Source organism: Rattus norvegicus, chromosome 13 (genome assembly GCF_036323735.1).
Source record: "Rattus norvegicus strain BN/NHsdMcwi chromosome 13, GRCr8, whole genome shotgun sequence".
In the NCBI taxonomy this organism is placed as follows: Eukaryota; Metazoa; Chordata; class Mammalia; order Rodentia; family Muridae; genus Rattus; species Rattus norvegicus.
Window position 1 is genome coordinate 82,771,577 of NC_086031.1, and position 21,407 is coordinate 82,792,983.

At 44.5% G+C, this 21,407-nt stretch overlaps 1 long non-coding RNA gene across 1 annotated transcript; it reads left to right on the top strand.

Annotated features, from left to right (window-relative positions):
* The first annotated feature begins 10,096 nt into the window (after positions 1-10,096).
* Positions 10,097-15,604, top strand: LOC120096312 (uncharacterized). Its single transcript, XR_005492628.2, has 2 exons — positions 10,097-10,296; positions 14,753-15,604. It is a non-coding gene; the product is annotated as an uncharacterized LOC120096312 (long non-coding RNA).
* The last annotated feature ends 5,803 nt before the right edge of the window (positions 15,605-21,407 follow it).

Genomic DNA, 21,407 nt, shown 5'->3' on the forward strand with positions numbered 1-21,407 from the left:
GCAGCTGGAGCCATGGGTCTGTCCATGTGTACTCTTTTGATGGTGGTTCAGTCCCAGGGAGTTCTGGTTGGTTGGTATTGTTGTTCTTATGGGATTGCAAGCCACTTCAGCTTCTTCAATCTTTTCTCTAACTCCTCCAATGGGAGCCCTGTTCTCAGTTCAATGGTTGACTGTGAGCATCCCCCTCTGTATTTGTCATGCTCTGGCAAAGCCTCTCAGGAGACAGCTATATCAGGCTCCTGTCAGCATGCACTTCTTGGCATCAGCAATATTGTCTGAGTTTGGTGGTTGTGTATGGGCTGGATCCCCAGGTGAGGCAGGCTCTGAATAGCCATTCCTTCAGTCTCTGCTCCAAATTTTGTCTCCATATCTCCTCCTATGAATAGTTTTGTTCCCCCTTCTAAGAAGAACTGAAGCATCCACACTTTGATCATCCTTCTTGAACTTCATGTAGTCTGCAGATTGTATCTTGGGGAATCCAAGCCTTTGAGCTAATATCCACTCAGTGAGTGCATACCATGTGTGTTTTATTGTGATTGGGTTACCTCACTCAGGATGATATTTTCTAGTTCCATCCATTTGCCTATTAATTTCATGAAGTTATTGTTTTTAATAGCTGAGTACTATTCCAATGTGTAGATGTACCACATTTTCTGTATCCATTTCTCTATCGAAGGACATCTGTGTTCTTTCTTATAAATAATGCTGCTATGAACATAGTGGAACATATATCCTTGTTATATGTTGGGACATCTTTTGGGTATATGCCCAGGAGTGGTATAGCTGGGTCCTCAGGTAGTACTATGTCCAATTTTCTGAGGAACCTCCAGAGTGATTTCCAGAGTTGTACCAGCTTGCAATCCCACCAACAATGGAGGAGTGTTCCTCTTTCTCCACATCCTTGCCAGCATCTGTTGTCACCTGAGTTTTTGATCCTAGCCATTCTGACTGGTGTGAGGTGAAATCTCAGGGTTGTTTTGATTTGTATTTCCCTGTGGACTAAGGATGTTGAACATTTCTTTAGCTACTTCTCAGTCATTTGATATTCCTCAGCTGAGAATTCTTTGTTTAGCTCTGTACCCTATTTTTTAATAGGGCTACTAACTTCTTAAGTTCTTTGCCCTCTAGTGGATGTAGGATTAGTAAAGATCTTTTCCCAATCTGTTGGTTGCCATTTTGTCCTAATGGCAGTGTCCTTTGCCTTACAGAAGCTTTGTAATTTTATGAGGTCCCATTTATCGATTCTTGATCTTAGAGCATAAGCCATTGGTATTCTGGTTAGGAAATTTTCCCCAGTGCCCATGTGTTCGAGGCTCTTCCCCACTCTTTCTTCCATTAGTTTGAGTGTGTCTGGTTTGATGTTGAGGTCCTTGATCCACTTGGACTTGAGGATTAGATATGTTTCTTAAAGATCATAGCTCCATGGCCCTCTCTGAAAATGAAAACAGCTTCCATCCGCTTCTGGGGACTGAGATCCTGTGAGGGGCGCTCTCTTACTACTTCTACAACTAATTTGGGCTGTGGCTTCTTTCTTCGAACCTTTTTCCTTTCTTTCTTGATCCTTGAAGAAAAATAAAGAATTAAGAATTACCCTTCATTTTTGGTAAAGTGTATGAGAAATCTGCCCCTGAGAGTGCCAAGGTCCACAAGGAATGGGGCAGATGACTTGCTTGTTTCTCATTCTCAGAGTGGCTTACACAGGCTAAGGGGCTCCTTAGAGCCTCCCTTGTCTTCTCTGGAATATATTTTGATTCAGGAAAATTGTTTCATCTCCTGTAATCTCTTGTTTGTTCCTATAAAAAGCTGAAATAATCCGTGAAGTATTTGTTGTTGTTGTTTTATTTTGTTTTATAACATTTACATAGGCTTGAACAGTTTCTTTTAGGAAATTCATTCTGGCATCTCAGTCTAAATGTCTACCGTACAAGTAGAGTTTTCAGGCTGTCTTCTTATCCTTTCTTCACTGGGGGGAGGGATACCTTGCATGGGTTGAGCCACCGTTGGGTGACATGAATATTTTCTTATAAGTCAAGGGTAGCTACTAGTCACTTGCTACACAATCAGTACCATCCAGACTCTATATGCTACACAATGACCCACATCTCCTCAAAAGCTTATGTTGAAGCCCAGTATGACTGTGCTAAGAGACACAGAAGGGATAAGGTTAGATGAGGTTGTGAGGATAGGGCTTTGGTCTGATGGATCTCCTTCCCTCCTCCTTCTCTCTCTTTCCCTCTCTCCCTTATTGCTACCCCTTTGTTCTTATCTCTTCACAATACGTTTTGTAGTATTCAGCAAGAAGGCAGCATTATGGAAGCTAGGATGGGAGCCCTAACCAGAAAGCCAGGCTGTCAGACTTTGGTCTGGACTTTCGGCCTCCTGGACTGTGAGAAATAACTTCCTTCTGCCTCCTATCCAGCTTGGGATCCGTTGTTTCAGCAGCCTGAGCAGACCAATCCACCATAGAGTAGGCACCGACATAGATCACATACTGCACTTAAATCAAGAGCTGAGCTCCTAATTGTTGTTTGGCTCCAAACAAAAGACTATTTTCTTACAGTCCACATCACTTCATTTGTAAAACAAGGCTTTTAAATTTTATTATGCCTGTCTCACAGGATTGCCTTTTAGATTAAAAGAATAAGGTGTGAAATCGCTTGCTTCCCAAGTTGGCCACTCTGTGGAATCACCTAAGACTCTTCTAAAACTGCTCATGCCGACCTCCTACCTCATATATTGCCAAGAGTCTTTTAAAGGAGCTTAGAGCAGCTCAGGTAACTCAAAGTTACAACAAGGTTTGGAAACGAGGGCATCATCACAATACTAGCTCCAGAGCTAGTGTCTGGTAAGTATTAGCTTTCCTTCCTGGCTTTCTCTTCCATGATACAGCATCTGACAGCGACTCAGAATATCCAATATGGCGCTCTGTCTGGGTTGACCAGGTTAGATAATTCTGGCAAGAACTGATGGCATGAAAATATAATAATCTTTGCCCACATGGGTCTGACATGCTTGTGGAAAAGTTTTTTTTTTTAAGATTTATTTATTTTATGTATGTGAGTACACTGTAGCTGTCTTCAGTCACACCAGAAGAGGGCATCGGATCCCATTACAGATGGTTGTGAGCCACCATGTGTTGCTGGGAATTGAACTCAGGACCTCTGGAAGAGTAGTCAGTGCTCTTAACTGCTGAGCCATCTCTCCGGCCCCTGTAGAAAAGTTTTTGATAGAATCACTGTTCTTGTATGCATTCATCCATGTTTAGACTTGTCCCGTCCCCTTGGATCTGCAATCTGCTGCTCTCTCGAGTCAGTATACAAACTTGACTTTGATCTCTTCTCTTTTTTTTCCCTCCCCATCCTCTAGAAACACACCTCTGACCAGGGCCTTTTCCATCTCCCAAGTCCCTCAGACCTGCAAGGGCTTCTGTCAGAAGTGGCTGCACCTACCAGTAGGTCTGTCACTTAAGAAAGGGGCTGCATCTGTCTTCTGTCCCTCGGAGCAATTACCTCTCAGCTGGGCACTCCCAAGGTACACTCTGATCCCCTAGTTGCATAATCTCAACATGAGATTGCTCCCTTGCCTAAATACTCACTCTTTGGAGCACATCATCTTCAGGACTTGACAGCTAATTAATAACTTCCATTTTCCGGCTAAGGAATCGTAAAAAGATAAATGCCCATCTTTCAACCCCTAGCTCTCATTATCGCTGATGATCACATCTCCCAATTCAGGACAAGTCCTCTGCCCTGGATGTGGAGCCTGTTCGCCATTGAATTAAATAGGTTTTGGGGTATGGATGTGGACTTCTAAATCTCAGCCATGGATGATGCCATCCTACTTGTAAGCACTTCTAAAATCTGGCCTTCAAGTTCTAAATCATCCTTCTTCAATGGTTCTCAGCAGACTTGGGGAAAAGATATTTCAGATAGAGTGACCTGGAGTCTTTAGAAAGACGTCCACACTTGTGTTAGACTGTGGTTGAACATGTGTTGCATATTTATTTTTGGAAACCTTTACTTTATCAACCACTGCACCGGTGATTTTTTTGTATTTATTTATTTATTTATGTGTGTGAGTGTTTTCTCTGTGTGCATGTCTGTTTACCACTTAAGTGTCTGGTTCCTCAGGGGCCAGTAGAGGTTGTTGGATCCCCAGAACCAGAGTTACCTACCAATGGTTATGAGCCACCATGTGGGCACTGGAACTGAACAAGGTTCTCTGGAAAGCGAACAAATACTCTTAACTTCTGAACCACCTCTCCAACCCTACCACTGAATCTGCTATCTATTATTATGTTCTCAAGAATGGCTGACTTAGTCGGTGAATCCAAGTGACTGGGTAGGCAATCCTTTCTTGTCTCTGCGTGGGGTCCTTTGTGAAGCTTTTGCAACATTCAGATTCCCAGGTCTTGTCCCAAATTATTAGATCAGAATTCTTTAAAGTAATATCTGAAGTCTGTAATTAGGGAAAAGAAAAGGCTCTGGATGATTTTTTTTTTGAGTCATCTAGGGCTGAGAGCGGTTGGCATGGTGATTAAGAGTCTGAATTCTGAACCCAAATGTGAAATAAATTTTTATAGATGTTATACCTAACCTAGCACCTCACATCTCAGGGGTACTCATAAATCATAATTAAAACTTGCCGTTATTGAGCACCGATTCTATGTAAGTGGTGCACTGGATACGAACATACACTATTTCATGCCATTCTCACCAAAAGCAGCTCCCACATCAGCCCAGAGACACTGAGCCTTCCTGTAGAGCGGTGGTTCTCAATTGTCCTAATGCTGCAACCATAAATACAGTCCATCGTGTTATGGTGACCCCCAACCATAAAGCCATTTTGTTACTACTGCATAATTGGGATTTTGCTACTGTTATGAATTATAATGTAAGTACCTGACTATCAGGATGGTTTCAGGCAATCCCTGTAAAGGGGTTGCTTGACACCCCCCCAAAAAGGCTGAGAACCGGTGCTCTAGAGGAAAGCCTGGGGCCCTAGGTCTTATTCCAAAGCATATGTTTATTTCACATCCCACTCTTTACACACACATATGTAGTGCATGGACTGTAGCCCCAGGAAACAGCAGCATCCCTTTCATTCCTTAGTCTCAAACACTTGCTGTTGTTGGACATATGAAATGGATGACCAGGCATATAAAAGCAAGCAAAGACAGGCTGGTATTAGGTGGCAAATGGAGATGTTTAGCTGGCCCCAAATAGACACACTCTGATTTTTTTTTCTTTTTTTCGGAGCTGGGGATCGAACCCCAGGGCCTTGCGTTTGCTAGGCAAGTGCTCTACCACTGAGCTAAATCCCCAACCCCCACACTCTTGATTTTTAAGCTTTAAGTTCTCATTATCTTGTGGACATACATGGCGTCTCAGACCAGGACGGAGCAGGAATGGAAGGAAGCACATAGTCTGTGAAGGGCAGGGAGGAAGTGCGCTGAGGGGAGAAAGGGACCAGACCGGAACTGAGAAGGCAAGGAATTGTGGGAAGACTCTAGTGTAGAGCACGCTGCTCACCCACTCACCCGGTGAGTTTTTAACCCTTAGTGATTCGTAAGACATACTAGCTAAGACATACTATTTATTGCTATTATAGATGTACATATGATATGGGACGGGCCTTACCACATCTTAGAGAAGCCAGAAAACAACTCTCCAGAGTCAACTCTTCCCTTCCTCTGTGGTCTTCCAGGATAGAATGCCGATTATTAGGCTTGCTTTAAAAATATTTCACCCACTGATCCCATGTAAGGCACAGTGATCTTACTGGACACAAAGAGCATTTCACAGATAGGCCACATATACTGATTCGCGTTGGAAAGCTGACGTTTGTAAGCAGATTCCCAGAATATACATAGACCCTCATGTAGACCAATGCAGACCCCAGACACGTCTGGGAGCGGCAAATGGCAGCGGATAAGGCTCGAAGCTCAATTAAAGGAGTGCTCCAGGGAGGAAATGATGCTGGACTTCGCTGCTGTGATGGAGACAAAAGGCTGTCAATCATCAAGGGTCTGTGGGCAAATGGACAGTGTGTCCTGAATGCTGTCCCCCAAGCCTTGCAACAATGATGTCTGTGACTGGAGGGTCAGAGAATCCTAGTTTCCACGTTTAGATCCCAGGGACGAGAGGTTTCAGGAGGTGACCAGCTATAGTTTAGCTGCCTGATTTCTACCTTGTGCACATTCACAGGCATACACAACCAACCAACCAACACACACACACACACACACACACACACACACACACCTATTCAAGCATGCACAAATATGCATATGGGCATGAACACACACAGTCAGGCTCCAACATACACATGTGGGCATGCAATAAACATAGAAAAGCATACTCAAGCACGCTCACACACTCTAAGCACATCCCTTCACTCCACCAGATTCCTACCTGCTGTGTGTACACTCTACCTTCCTCAGCCAGCTCCTCTACCTTTTAATGAGAGATTCGGGCTGACTTCATTGTTGCCCAAGACTACAATCGGTTGATGTTTGTCATTGTTGGTGGCTTCATTGGGACATCAAGGACCAGATGAATATGAGTTCAAGGGTAAAGGACACATCTGTGGAGGTGGATAACTGTCCTTCAGAGACAGAGGAAGAGGGGAGGGGTTCTTCCAACAAAGAACATGTCTCCCTTTTAGTTCATTCCTGGTTCTAGCAATGATCCAGAAGCTGAGTCTTAACGCCTCATTTGTCCAGAAGTCCATCTTCCCTTGAACTGGTAAGTGATGCCCAGTGACACAGAGAGACCTTCACAGCAAAGGACCGCATCCCTTTACCTGTTAAAAGCCTCTTAGTTCATTTTAATTAAAAAAACTGTGAGCATTGTTCACCTCATAGAGCCGCCTTGGATTTAAGAGAGAGGCTTTACAGCCCTGACAACAGATGGGAAGGGAGGGCCAGAGGGGGATGAAATTAAGGGTGATGCCCAGATTTACCTAACATAGCAGAAGGTGTGCAGCGACAGGGTTAGCATTACTGTGGGCAGGACAGTGGTTTTCAGTTCCTTCACTCTCTGACTGAGCGGCTCTGACCTTCCAGACAGGTCCTCTAGGCTCCTCACTCCCCCGCCTCCTCAAATGTATTGTGCTTTCTCTCCTCCCAGTTTCTTAGTAGCCTCATGGAATTTTCTTACCAGCCTCCTCTCTCTGCCCTACTATGGTTCTCACTGTTGCTGCTGTGACTAATAAGACGCCACATGTGTGTGAAAGAATGCTCAAGTTCTTCCAGAGCCCTTTCCCAGGTATCACCTCTTTCTGTACACAACCTTCTTCTTAGCCCACAAGGCACACACACAGACTTGCTTTTCCTCGGGTAGTAAACTTGGAAGACCTTGGCATGACTGCTTTATTTGTGCTTTTTTCTAGACATGCAGTCTGCCTTCCTTATTGATGCATATTTTAGAGTCTGCATTACTTACTGGCAGAGCCTAATGCACAATGCTGTACTTAAAACAGCAAGCACAGGGAAACCTAGAAGCTCGTGATACGGCTCCTAAGGTATAAGGTTTCTGGTCCTGGTTCCCTATCCTCCGAGCTTTCTGACAGTGGGATAAGGTAGTTAGGTACCTGTCACTAGAGGGGTGCAAACGACAAGATGCTGCATCCTGTGTGGCCAGGAGAACTGATAGAGCTGTACGTTAGAGTAAATCTCTCTGCTTCCCGTCAACTGTGAAACTTTCCCTATATGAAAGGGTTGTGTGTGTGTGTGTGTGTGTGTGTGTGTGTGTGATGTGTGTGTGATGTGTGTGGTGTGTGTGTGTGTGTGTGGTGTGTGTATGGAGTGTGTGTGTGTGTCTGACTATGTGTCTATGCATTTGTGTATGTGGTATGTATATGGCGTGTGTTTGTGTGTGTGATGTGTTCATGGAGTGTGTGATGTGTGTGTGGTGTGTGTGTGTGATGTGTGTGTGTGTGTGGTGTGTATGGTGTGTGTGTGTGATGTGTGCATGGAGTGTGTGTGAGATGTGTGTGTGTAGTGTGTGTATGGAGTGTGTGTGTGTCTGACTGTGTGTGCATTTGTGTATGTGGTATGTGTATGGTGTGTGTTTGTGTGTGTGTGTGTGTGACTGTGTGTCTGTGCATTTGTGTATGTGGTATGTGTATGGTGTGTGTTTGTGTGTGTGATGTGTTCATGGAGTGTGTGATGTGTGTGTGGTGTGTGTGTGTGATGTGTGTGTGTGTGGTGTGTATGGTGTGTGTGTGTGATGTGTGCATGGAGTGTGTGTGTGTGAGATGTGTGTGTAGTGTGTGTATGGAGTGTGTGTGTGTCTGACTGTGTGTGCATTTGTGTATGTGGTATGTGTATGGTGTGTGTGTGTGTGTGTGTGACTGTGTGTCTGTGCATTTGTGTATGTGGTATGTGTATGGTGTGTGTTTGTGTGGTGTGTGTGTGTGTGTGTGTGTGTGTGTGTGTCTGACTGTGTGTCTGTGCATTTGTGTATGTGGTATGTGTATGGTGTGTGTTTGTGTGTATGGTGTGTGTATGCTGTGTGTGTGATGTGTTCGTGGAGTGTGTGTGTATGTGTGTGTGTGTGTGCGCACTCGTGCATGTGATGTGCATACTACTCATGCATGAGTGCAGGCATGCACATGCCACAGCATTTGAGTAGATGTCATAGGAAACCTGGGATGACGGTCTTCACCTTTCACTTTGAGACAGTCCTCTTACTTTTCCTCAATGCGCAGGCCAGACTAGCTGGCCTGAGAGCATTCAGGGTCAACTAAACTGGACTTACAAACACACCCTTCCACAGATGTGGTTTTATGTGGTTCTGGGGATCCAGACTTGGGTTCTCATATTTGGGTGACAATCACTGTATGAGTAATCTTTCTAGTCTGAAACTTTGCATTTTAAGGGAAACATTTGATGCAATCAAATTCTGGTAATTACCGTTGCCCTTAAAGAAAGGAAGCTTTGGACCTCCATTCAGTTGCTCTTCTCTACATAACACCAGCCAAATCTTAAAGCAAATGTCCTGTTTGGAGCGTCAAGGCAAAGCCTTTCCAATACAGCAGAATCCCTCCCTCAGCACCTCCAGAGTCAGCAAAGGCAAGGCAGGAGTCTTAGCTTCCCCCTCCTGCCCTGGGCTGATGAGTTCTCCCTCCTCCTTCCTTCTTCCTAAACCTCCTGTGGCACTTTTAAAACCCAGTCCTCAGCATCCTCCTGGGCTCTTTCCCCAAGCATCATTTGGTCTCAGAGAATGGGAACCGTTCTAATGTTAGCCTGAGGAAGCATTTCCCAAAGTGTGATTAGAGGAACTCTTGCCTTAATAGGTACTTCTGGTAAAGAGGTCCTTGTGCTCAAATATTGCTTCGTGCATTCTTCCCCTTTGGAAAATTCCAGTGCACAGTAACATTTCAGCAGAGTAAAAGTTTTGAACGGTTGTGCACAAAGAGATGTGTTTCATGTTTCAGCCAGGAGTTTCTCAAATATATGTGATCATACCAGACTTTTACAACACTGCTTTGTGTGTATATGTGCCTACACATGCACCCATGTGTGTGTGTGTGTCTGTGTGTGTGTGTGTCTGTGTGTGTGTGTGTGTGTGTTTATTCGCTTGTGTGAGGGAGTTAATGTACAAACATCTGGAGACTAGATTCAACCCTGTGGAATGTTTCTCAGGAGACACCCACTTTGTTTCTTGGGACGGGGCTTTTCACTGGGACCTAGAGTTCACTAATTAGGCTAGGCCAACGGACCACTGAGCTGTACAGATGCTCCTGACTCACTTCCCCAGCATTTTGACCTCAAGCACACACGGCACCACTACACATGGTTCTTTCTATCAGTGCTGAGAACCAAACTCAGTCCCTGGTTCTTACGAGGTAAGCATTTTACCCTTTAAGATATCTCCCTAGTGACTAGGACATTAATTTTTATTGGCGGGGTGGTGGTGGGGAACTGACCTATAGCTAGTAAGTTAGTACTTAAAATATCTGCGAAGCCGTGCTTAGGGGAAAGGATTCTGCTATCATTCACAGTTAGCACGACATGGCTTTATTTTATATTGTTTGGATTGACTGTACCCACCTGCATCTCTAGGCATTGTGACATCAATAATAGAGAACCGGCAACACCACCAGGGCCTTTCATCAAAAGCAGGGCCCTGGCACATCCCTCTGGAGCAGTCTCTGATGAGTGCTACTGACTTATCTCCGAGTCACTATTAGTGACATTCAGGGCAGGATGACCTTCCTGTTCGGGGCTGTGCCCAGGTCTCATCTGCAGGACTCGCCAGCAGCAGGTGTATTTCATCTCCTGGCTCCAAGGTATTTGTCCTGCAGCACCTGGTGTGGAGTGATAATTCCTGCCACGGGGATGCTCCTGGTGAACCACTTGGCAGGAGCCTGGGGCTCAGAGGCTCTCTTCACAAATCTCTAAATCAACTGGCCATGCAGATGCCGGAGCAGCAGCAGCTGTTTCTGAAGCAGAGGCCATTCATCTTCTGCCTTTTAATCTCTTGTTTGTGGGGATCCTGGAAGAGTGCAGGTCTCTGCCACTGCACACTGTATGCCTGGGCGCTCACCAAGATTCATCCAGACGATATAATTGCTGGGTGTTCTCAGGAAGCCAACGCATGGGTGGCAAGGATCTTTCATGAAAGGGCTTAGAAGCATGAGGATTCTATTTTAAAGAGCTCAGGAAATGCTGGGCTCCTGTTCTGTTGCCTGAACTCAATACAAACAGGGGATTTATTGTATTAGTTCTAAGTCCTATACTAAGAATAGAGGAAGATCTGGGGGGAAAGTAGAGAATACTAAATCAGGCTTTCTGATAAGGTAGTGATATTGATACATAGAGGAGGCTTAAAGTAGAGGCTTTGGTTCACCCAAAGGATCTCTAGCCTCCTGAGAACTGCTCGGTAACTCGGATGTGAATAGAAAAGGGAACTGCACCTTGTAACACTGTATTGCATCTACCATGGATGGTCAGTCGGCATCACCCACTTATTCTCTCTAAAGCTAAACCCTTGATCTTTGCTTCCAGGACAGGCATCCCCAGACCAGCCAACAGCAATTCCAGATGCCCTTTGGACAAAATACTCCTCTCATTCCAGGTCCTGACTATTGTGTTGCCCCCCTGTCTGCCCTATGTCCCAAACTAGGCCACACCTACTTCCTCTCACAGTCCCTACTTCTTAAATCTTGTCCAGCCCACTGGACTCTCACCCATTTTTGCAACATGACTAACAAATTTTCCCATCATCAAACCTGCTCACCTATGTCTGTCTTCACCCAGAAGCCACAGGATTCTTAAGATATTAATAATAATAATAATTAAAAAAACCCAATACCCTTCTGTGCAAAGCTACAAGCCCCAGCCCTTCCATCAGGCACAGGGTTCTCCATGGACCATCCCACCTGCCCCCTTCCCAGTTGATTCCTTGCCACACTCCTCTCTCCTGACCTTACAGTACTTCTCCAAATGCATCGGGGCACGTACCTCACGACTTGTGCCCATCCCTTCTGCCTGGAAATCTTCCTTCTTGAGGTCTCCACACGGCTGGTCCACCCTCTCCTTCATCAAGTCTCTGTTCCTGTCTCTCACCTACATCATGTAATGCACCCACTCTTCCCCTTTATTGCCTTACTGTTCTAGCAACTCTCATAGTCCGCCATGGTTTGCTTCTACGTCTCCCCTTTAGCTCCTAGCTTGGAAGTGTCTTATTGGTTGTGGTTTTCTTTGTCCTTTTGACTCAGTGCTCCATGGGACAGGGACAGGAATATGGCAGCAGCCACCAGACAAATACACATTAAGTGAAGAAACCAAATGATAGTGACACCTATTAAATACAAGGTAATATATAATATATGAGGATATGTATTCACATATATATGTACACACATGTATATCATTATATTTCCCTCTTAGGAAAGGTTTATATATATATGAATGATCCTGAGAACTCATGCCTACTCTTTCCTTCTCAATTTGAATCATCAGGGCAACCCTAGGCTCATCGGGACTCAATGGTTCAGGGATGTGAGTTGTGGAGGTCTATGAAAGAGTCACCCAGGAGCTAGGAGTTGACATGGGACCTAGCAGCAGAGTTTGTCCCTGATAAGTCAAGAGGAGGGAGAATAGCATTCCAAAGAGGGAAGGCCTGGGAGGTTTGGACACAGAACAATTCAGAATTTGTTTGTTCAGGAGTGGCTTGGCCCAGTAACCTCAGTCCCCTTTGCTGCACTTCTCTGGTTCCAATGCCTCTGTTGGGGGAATCCACTCCCAGTGAAGTACTGAGTCGCTCTATGTAGTAAATGCATCGGTGAAGAGAACAAGCATTTGTCCATATCATGGAGGGTGGACCCACTGACAGCATAAATGAAAAGGTATTTTCAATCTGTGGAAGTGGGCTTGGAAGACTGTGGGTTTTAAAACGGGGATGAAGTGCAGACACACAAGCAGACAGGAAACACTGGGGTGCGTTAGGAGGTGATGGTCTGGCTAAGGAGGCTTAGATAGCTAGTCAGGTGTGGACTCACCTGTCCGTGATCCTCTACAACAACTACTGCCCCCTCCTATGACTCTTTGGTCCTGGTCTACATGCCAGCACTGGTTCCCAGGAATCTTCCTAGACCTTAGTGCCTGGAGGTAGTGCTAAGCCCAGGAAAACTCCTGTCTGGTCTTCTGTCACGTTTCCTCTGTCTTCTGTCATCCCTGCCTTCTTTTTCCTCAAGATGACCTATGAACTGCTTCTCCCTAGAACCATGGGGCTTGAGGTCAAGGTCCTCACAGAGCCCGCACAACCTTGTTGCACCCATTTTAGCACTCTGTGTCATCCTTTTGGAACGTATACACTACAACTCAGAGAAAGGCCTTATTTAAAAAAAGTGAATGGCAAATGTGCGTACATTTAAATAAATAAGAAAGAAGTACTAGGGGCCCTGTGAGTGCCCTTAAATCTTGGCAATGGCTATAGTTGTCTGTAAAAAGCCATCCTGAGAGCAACACAGCTAGATATAGCACACTCTGAGTAGACTACTGACACTGTCTTCCTTACTGTGGCAGACTTCATATCAAGTACAACAGTTCTACCATCAGAGGTCCTCAGCACTTCAGGAACAGAACACCAGGGAAGTTAGCCTCCAGTAGGTCCTGCTGTTTCAAGCAGTAAGCAATAGGATGTTCTTGGAGATATATTCTGTCAACATACACAGGCACACGCACTCACACACCCACACACACACCCATGCACCATACCACATACATACACTCCATACATATGCACATATATATCAAAACACAGCACATACACATACCACACAAACCACACACAAAACAACATTCAACACACTGTCACATATACCACATACACATGTGCACACACAAAATATACATACCATATGATACACCATATACACACACACACATCATGTACATTCCTCCCTATACACACTTATACCCACATATGCACACACACACATGGCACACATTCATATATACACCACACTCCACACACATATACAAACACCATTTTCACATACGCATGCCACCCACTCATATCAGAAAACATACCTACGCCACACAAAATACTCACCACATACACACCACACATACAACATTCACCCCCCCCACACACATATGCCATACCATTCATGCTAAATACACTGTATACACACCACACACATCTACCCCATCACACACACTGGTGTGCAGGTGTCAGCTTCTTCTGACTATTCATTCGACCATTGTTGACTTGGGTTTAGATGCAGAGAGGTTCAGTCTAGAGACACAGCCATTATGTCTGCGAACTGGATAATCTTTACTTCTGCGCTTTAGTCACTGATTACATGCATCATGCCTGCAGCTGCACACATTGTGTTTGCAACTGCACACATCGTGCCTGCAGCTGTTCTTTCTTATCCCAGGGCCTCGATTCCCCCTTCTCTCTTTCCTGCTCGCACACTTCACTCTGCCACCTTTATTCTCAGGCCTGACTGGGTAAACTGAGGCCTGCTTTCACCCTCCCCTGACCGATTTGTGAGGTCTGCACCCCTCAGAGTCATCTCGTGAACTTCTCTAGATTAAAAACGCACATCAGTCTCTTGTTCATAGGTGGCTTAGTCGTTACATTGAACCTGACCAATAGAGGGGAAAAGTCCTTAAGGATGTAACTGTTTACAAATCTCACACATCCTCTTGGGCAACATATGACTCATTGGAAAGAATTCTTTGAGGAGATAAGTATAAATTTACCCAAAACACTGAGATTAAATTCCTTCAGAGACACTCCTGGGTGTAGACATTAGGGGAAAAGCAATCGCAAGATGTCTCCGGTTTTGCAGACCTGCAAGCAGCTGGCTTTCCTGAAGGATGCCTGCTGAGCAGAGGGAAAAGCTTGGTGGGCTCAGCCCAGCCTCCAGGGTGTCCCTGCAGCCATGGGGTGACTTACTCTCCAGGTGGAGCAGCAGCAGAGATGATTTGATGGAAGGGACTTTTCATTGCGACTGTTCTCCCAGCAAAGCTCCTCTCGGGGGACCTCAGACTGGCACCTTTCACCATTGTTAAATTCACTTAAGATAAAAGCGACACCGGGCAAACAACAAGGGAAGAGCCATTAAGGGCTGAGTGTAAGCCTTGACTGACAGGCAGGTTCTCCAAAATGCTCAGCTGCCAGCCTAGCTACCGCTGAATCACTAACGTGAATGCTGTCCCTAGCCAGCGCTTGACAAACAGGCAGGGCCCCGGCCAAGCCTACAGGACCTCCATCCATTATTCCCACAGCCTCGGTCTCTGAGAAGAGCCACCCATACTCCATCAGTGACATCACCTGGAACCACCTGGAGAGAGGGGATCCCCGCCTGCAAAATGAGACCCTATCTTCTGCCTGCTTTCAGGTCGGTGCCTGCTGGTAGCAAGCCATGGGCTGTGGAGCTTCGATTTCCTCACTGTGTAGCTGAGAGAGACAGTGTGAAGATTGGACTCAAATCATAGGGAATGCATAGACTGCCGGGTCTCTCGCTTAGCCTGTTTTCTCCAGCGAGTACAGAATTGTATTGATTGTCATGTGTTTTCTTGGGACTGGGCACACGGCCATCCATTTGTTGAGATTTGCCAGCATACAGTCTGGTAAATGTAGACGCTCTATAGCAAGGAACTAACAGCAGGTACCTAACCTGCTAAACATTTTTTTTAAACATCATCATCATCATCACCACCACCACCATCATCATTCACAATGTTTAACTATGTAGCCCAGGATAACCTGGAACTTGTGATGTTCATATCTCCATCTTCAGAATCCAGGGACTACAGACCCATCAACATGCCCTACAATTGTGGGAAAATTTATGAAGGTAACTTTTACCTTTGGAAGTTTCTGGAAAATAGACAAATAGAAACCCACAATGAAAATGCTACCATACCATAAGTCCACAGTTGAAATTTACAGTTGCTCCTAAGTGCAGTGACTCTTAATGTTTGTTGGTTCCTTCTTGAGCTTGGCCACATCTTACCTGTGTGACCTGGAGAGAGTTGCTTAACCTCTATGTGATTTCATGTCTGCGTCTTTAAAATCAAGTATAGGAAATCCTTCCTGGAGTCACTGTGAACATTAAATGAGTTTGAAATATAAAACTCGGGCTGGAGGATAACTTACTCCCTAAATTGTTTGCTGTGCCATCAAATGCAGGACCTCATGCAGGGGACAAATAATTTGGATGTGGTGACACTCCTGTGCTTATAAGCCCCAAATTAGAGACGTTTCCCTAGGGCTTGCTCATCATAGCCTACTTAACTGAAGAATTCCAGTGAGAATCTCAAATAATAAGGTGGATGACATCTGGGGACAACACCAAAGGTTGACTGCTGACCTCCATAGGCTTGAACACATGCACATGTATGTCATGAACGCACGTGCGCGCGTGCGCACACACACACACACACACACCAACCACACACCATGAACCCAAGAACACCATAAATAATAAATCTTTAAGTCTCATTGTACACCATTTTCCATCCTGCCCTTGGCCTCAGCTGCAGTTCCACCGTAACACCGCCTCCTCTCTCCATGACATTTTGAGCCTAGGGATGATCCTACAATGCTTAGCATTGCTTTTGGCTGCCACATTGACATCAGCGGCCCATTTTAGCTGATGATCATATCATACAGCCTTGTTCTTGATTGCAAAGGATTCTGAAATACCAAGTGAGGAGACTGAAATCCTTGCAAAAGATTTGTGTGTACAACTTGAGACAGATTCTTGCCCAGTTGCTCACCCGGAATTCAGCTGTAGGTATGTTCTATGGGGTCCTGAAATGTTGGTGTGTCTTATGCATGCTTAGAAACACAAGTCTCCATTCTAGCTTCTTTATCATGTGCTGCCGCCATCCATGAGATGCTTCCTTAGGAAGCATAAGTATCCTGCATTGGTGCAGCTGTGGGTAGAGCTGGGGAGGGTAGGCTGGACCACTGTCAATCTTGAATGCAACTGTCATGAAGGTCTTGAAGTGCACATTTGATGACAGACTTTTTACCACTATGCTTCTTTATGTTCTTGCCCTAAAGACTCTCCTGGTGAAAAAAAAATCTAGCTGGGTCTTTTAACCCATGCCATCCAGACCATCCCTTCTCTCTTCCCCTCCATCATCACAGTGCTCTCCATTGTCAATATGTCTCTTCAACCAAGATCATGTAGACTTCATGCACATTTGAGAATGGTCTTACCAGGCTGCACATGTGTACCAATATTCTTTCTAGTTTATACAAACTTACAGAAACACAACTTTGAAAACCAGTATTATGATTTTTTACCATCTGCATCAAATCTTGAATCCCTCAATAAGCAAAGAGGCACAGATGCAATCAGAGGTCACTCAGCTGTCTTCCATGTCTCGGTTTTATTGACTACAGAGAATTCCATCTTATTGTTTTATAATATTTTCTATTTCCTCCTTTGCTAGACAATGAGGTTCTTCCTTCATATTGAAAACCAAGTACTACTGATCTCCTTGTGCAGTGCCTTACCATGCTTATGGAGTTATTTTCTCAGTATAACTTTCTAGAATATAGCTTAAGGATTTTTTTGATATGTTAAGATTTTGTGAATTGCAAGGGGTCTCACTCCTCCATTATACCCACCACAAGTTGAAAATATTACAAGTGAAGAAATTTCCCTTAAATATACTAACCCACCAAAGACACCAGCTGAGCCAGTGGAATCTCTTTTATTTGTTTTGTTTTTTTTTTAATCAGTTAAGGTGTTAAATGTTGATATTCTGTCTAAGCTCTACCCCCACAGCTACCTGGGACAGCCAGGTATGCTCTGCCCCACAGTTGCCTGGCAACAACCAACTGTGCCTGACACTATAAAAGGGGCTGCTTGCCCCCTTCTCTTCCTCTTCCTCTTCCTCTTCCTCTCTCTTATTTCTCTCTTACTCCTCTCTTACCCCCTCTTACTCTTTGTTCTTCTCTGCTCTTGCCCCTTCCCATCCTCCTCCTTCATGTGCCCATGGCTGGCCTTTCCTCTCCTCTCCTTTTCCTCTCTCATTAAACCTCTCCATGTGGAACCATGTTGTCTGGGTGTGTTCTGTCCATGCTCGGGCCGAGATTTAAACCCTAACATTAAAGATAAAAAAGTATTTGGGGCAAAACAAAGGTTTTGTTGCTCATTTGCAAGCTCTATAGACTCTGCGAATAGAGAGGGGTCCAAAAGCTGGGAGACATTGTCTCTGAAGGCGTTTGGGTTTACACTGCATTTGAGGTGTCCCTCCCAATGTCCCCTCCCTCCTTTTTTTCTACTGGCTTAACGATATCTATGTGGCCCTCTATAGTAAGAGTCAGGTCTTTCTAGGCACAAACATGGAAATAACTGCAATAGGACTCACTCCCCACCCATGATACAAGAAGGCAGTGTGGTACAGGGTCTCTCACCTTGGGGCACAGGCACAGAAACAGGTGTTGGCTGGATTGGTCTCTTTGTGGTATAGCCAGGAAAGGAAACTCATTGAAGGAATGGGAAATGATGAAGGAATGGAAATAATGTAGGAAGCAGAAATGACCTACTTTTTAGGAAAATGGAAATTTTCTGCTAGAGACCAAAGCCATACAATAGCAACCAATGGAAACAAACAAACTAATGGGATGTTTATATCCCCCACTTGTCTCCTTCTCGGGTCCATGGCCTCACCAACATCTCTGATCAGCAGTCCAGCACTGTGTAAAGCATCAGTGCTTTCCTCCGCTGTTCAAATGACTGACAGGAGCTATGGTACTCTGCAGCAGGCCACCTTCAGTCTCTTCACATTTAAAGATTATATGGAGAACCATCAGAAATCAGGGACCATTTTCGTTTTTGTTGTTGGTGGTGGTGGTTTTGTTTTTATCATACATGAAAGAGAGGATGGATGGTTTTATGTATCATCTTAAGCCCATCATAGACTAGCAAGACAGTTGACTAAACATCATTACACCCTTGTCTATGAAGATGTTTCCAGAAAAAATTTATGATTTGTACAGGTGGGCTGTATAGGGCAGATGGGGTGAGGACTAAACAGGACAAGAGGATGGAGGGCAGTGGAATATGCTCTGTCTGCCTGTGTGAGCTGGGATACTTATCCTCAGACGAGGCCCGGTTCTGTACTATTGGCTTTCTGGCTGGTGTAAGGGTCCACGATTCACCAAAGTGATACCCTGGACTCAACTAGTGTGTAAAAGCGAAGAGTGTTTTATTCTGCAGAAGTCAAGCATGCTGGGGTCTCCCATTCTAAGATGCAGAGAACCAAGTGAGCTTGTAGGCCTGATTTAAAGCACATTAGATGAACTCCAGGGTAGGTGACCTGCATGTTGTACCATCTTTAGGGACATTGCGGAATCATTACTGGGGCCTTGGGGGCTGGGAACTGTTGCTGACCCATTCATTGCCCTTGCTTCAGGCCCGGTGGAAGGAAGGGCAGCTTCTGACTAGCTGCCTGAAGCCTGGGTGGTTTTTTGTTTGTTTGTTTGTTTTGTTTTGTTTTTTGTTTTTTGTTTTTTTTTCTAGTAACTGACTTGGCTGAGCTTGCCTGGACCTGCCCAGTTCTTAGTCCAGTTTTGAAGCTTATCATGGAGTCAGCCTATCCTTCTCACTGTTAGGTCTAGTCACAAGCAAATGGAAGATCATGAAACCTTTCAGCCTCCATCGACACGGGATCCACCATGTTACAATGCACTTATTATTTTCATCTATTTCTGGTCTATCAGATTTTTCTGGGGAAGGAAATACTAAAGTTTCTAGGGTTTTTTCCTTCGACAACAGTGTCTTCCCATTAGAAAAAAAAGTCAATGTCTGAATTGGTTTGGGAAGTGAGTACTTCAGTTACTGGAATGTTCTGCTTAGCTGAGAATTTCTATCTGCCAACATTACATGTGGGATAAACACGTTATCACTTAACACTAAATTACACCAAGCATAATCCCATTTTCCTTTGAGAATTTCAAAGGCGTTCACAGTTCTTCAGAGTCATTATCATAATCCTACTTCTCAATGCAGAGTTTTAGAGGCTGTGTGGGGAAGGCCTTTGTAAGTGGAAAAGAACTGCGGGCATGCAGAATTTCATTGTTTCTGTTTTTTAATGAGAAGAAACTGTATTGACCAAACTTATCAAGACATGTCATGTACCAAGAGATCCTTTTGGGGGTAGTACATGGCAACAACTCATTTATATGTCATTTACCTCTTCCTCATGAAAGCAAAATCAAGAATATTAAACCAGGCATGATAGCGCATGCCTGTAATCCCAACACTAGGGCAGCAGAGGCAGGAGGAGCTCTGAGTTTGAGGCCAGCCTGATCTAAAGACTGTGTTTAGGACAGCCAGAGGTACACAGAGGAACTCTTTCTCGAAACACCAAGAACAAAGAACAACAACAAGAAACAACAAGATATGTAAAAGTTCCTTCCTTCATTGTTGAAGGTGAATAGTGACTATACTGTAATTTTAGTATCACAAATAGTGTTCACCTCTGAAATCTGTCAGTAGGCATCAATGATAAAAAACAAGGCCAGTGATAACAAGAAAGCATTTTCTGCACAATGAAGAAATGTTCCTGCTTCTATGAATTCAGGGATGGAGGAATCTGAGGAGGGACCCAACACTGTTCCTGAAGGGCTCTTATAGACATCGCCTTGGGCAAGTCAATTACCTTTTCTGAAACCTGTTTTCCTCATAGATGATGAAAAAGCAGTCATTTATAAAATCCCTTTAAGGTCTAAAATTTCTATGATTTTATGCCTTGGCCCTCTTTTTTTGAAATTATGTTGTCTCATTTTCTTGAAAAGTTCTTGAGCTAAAGGAAACTATATTTCTCAAGTAAAATGATGTAGAGTGGGACTTTTCTCAGTGTTTAGGATGTTAGCTCTGTTGAGAACAAGGATTGGGAGGTATCTCTCACCTTAAAGGACCCAAAGCTCCTAATGAATATACTGAAAGAGGGCAGCAACAGCCTGCACCCTCACCACCATCAGTATCCCTAGAAATGAGTAGACAACAACTTTGGAGTATCACACTGGTGACTTAAGAGTTCCATCAAGGGTGGGGGTTAATGCTGAAATTCATAACTGGTCAAAATGAAGATAACATGAAGAGTGCTCAGTCATAAATGGGACATCTCTATTATACCCCTCTCCCCAAAACTCAGGGACCATCTTGGAAGACAGAACAGAAAATAAAGAGCCAGAGGTCAGGAAGGACTAGAGAAAAATTGTCTTCTGGATATGACAGGGCCACTTCACTCATGAACCCACAGAAACTGTGATTACCTGCTGAAGACCTAAAGAACATCAAGCTAATCAGTATCCCAGTATGGGAAGGGGAGGAGCTCACGAGTTCCCACTCCAAGCTGAGACACTCTTGGAGTTGGTGACTTCTTGGTCAGAGAGAGGTAGTTTTCTTTAAGAGTATGGTCCCTGGTGGGTTGACCACACTCTGGTGGATAGCCCCAAGTCTATAAGTATATGAGCAGAACAAATTGTACTCTGTGGCTTATTTTAAAAAGAAAGATATAGGTGGTGGAGGAAGGAAGTGGGGCATGAGTTAGGGGGAAGTTAGAAGGAAGAGTCAGGGACATGAATGTGATCAAAATACGCCATCTGCATATGTAAAATTCTCAAAGACTTAATAAAATAGTTTATGTAATGAAAAGAACAGGCAATCTGAAAGGTCTTTAGACTGGAAGTGAGGGTACTATTCTGTCAGGTGCCCTTCTCCAAACCAAGTCATGGCAGACTCAAGAGAAAGAAAGATTGAGGAGGTTGGTGGTATGATTCAAGAGCCCTTCCCTAGCCAACTGGAATTTAGTGTGTGTGTGTGTGGAGCTGTGGGTGAGCTGCAGGGTTGAGGAATCTCATGGACCATATCTTCATGGAACCTAACAGTCTATGGAAAGATTCTCTGAAGAT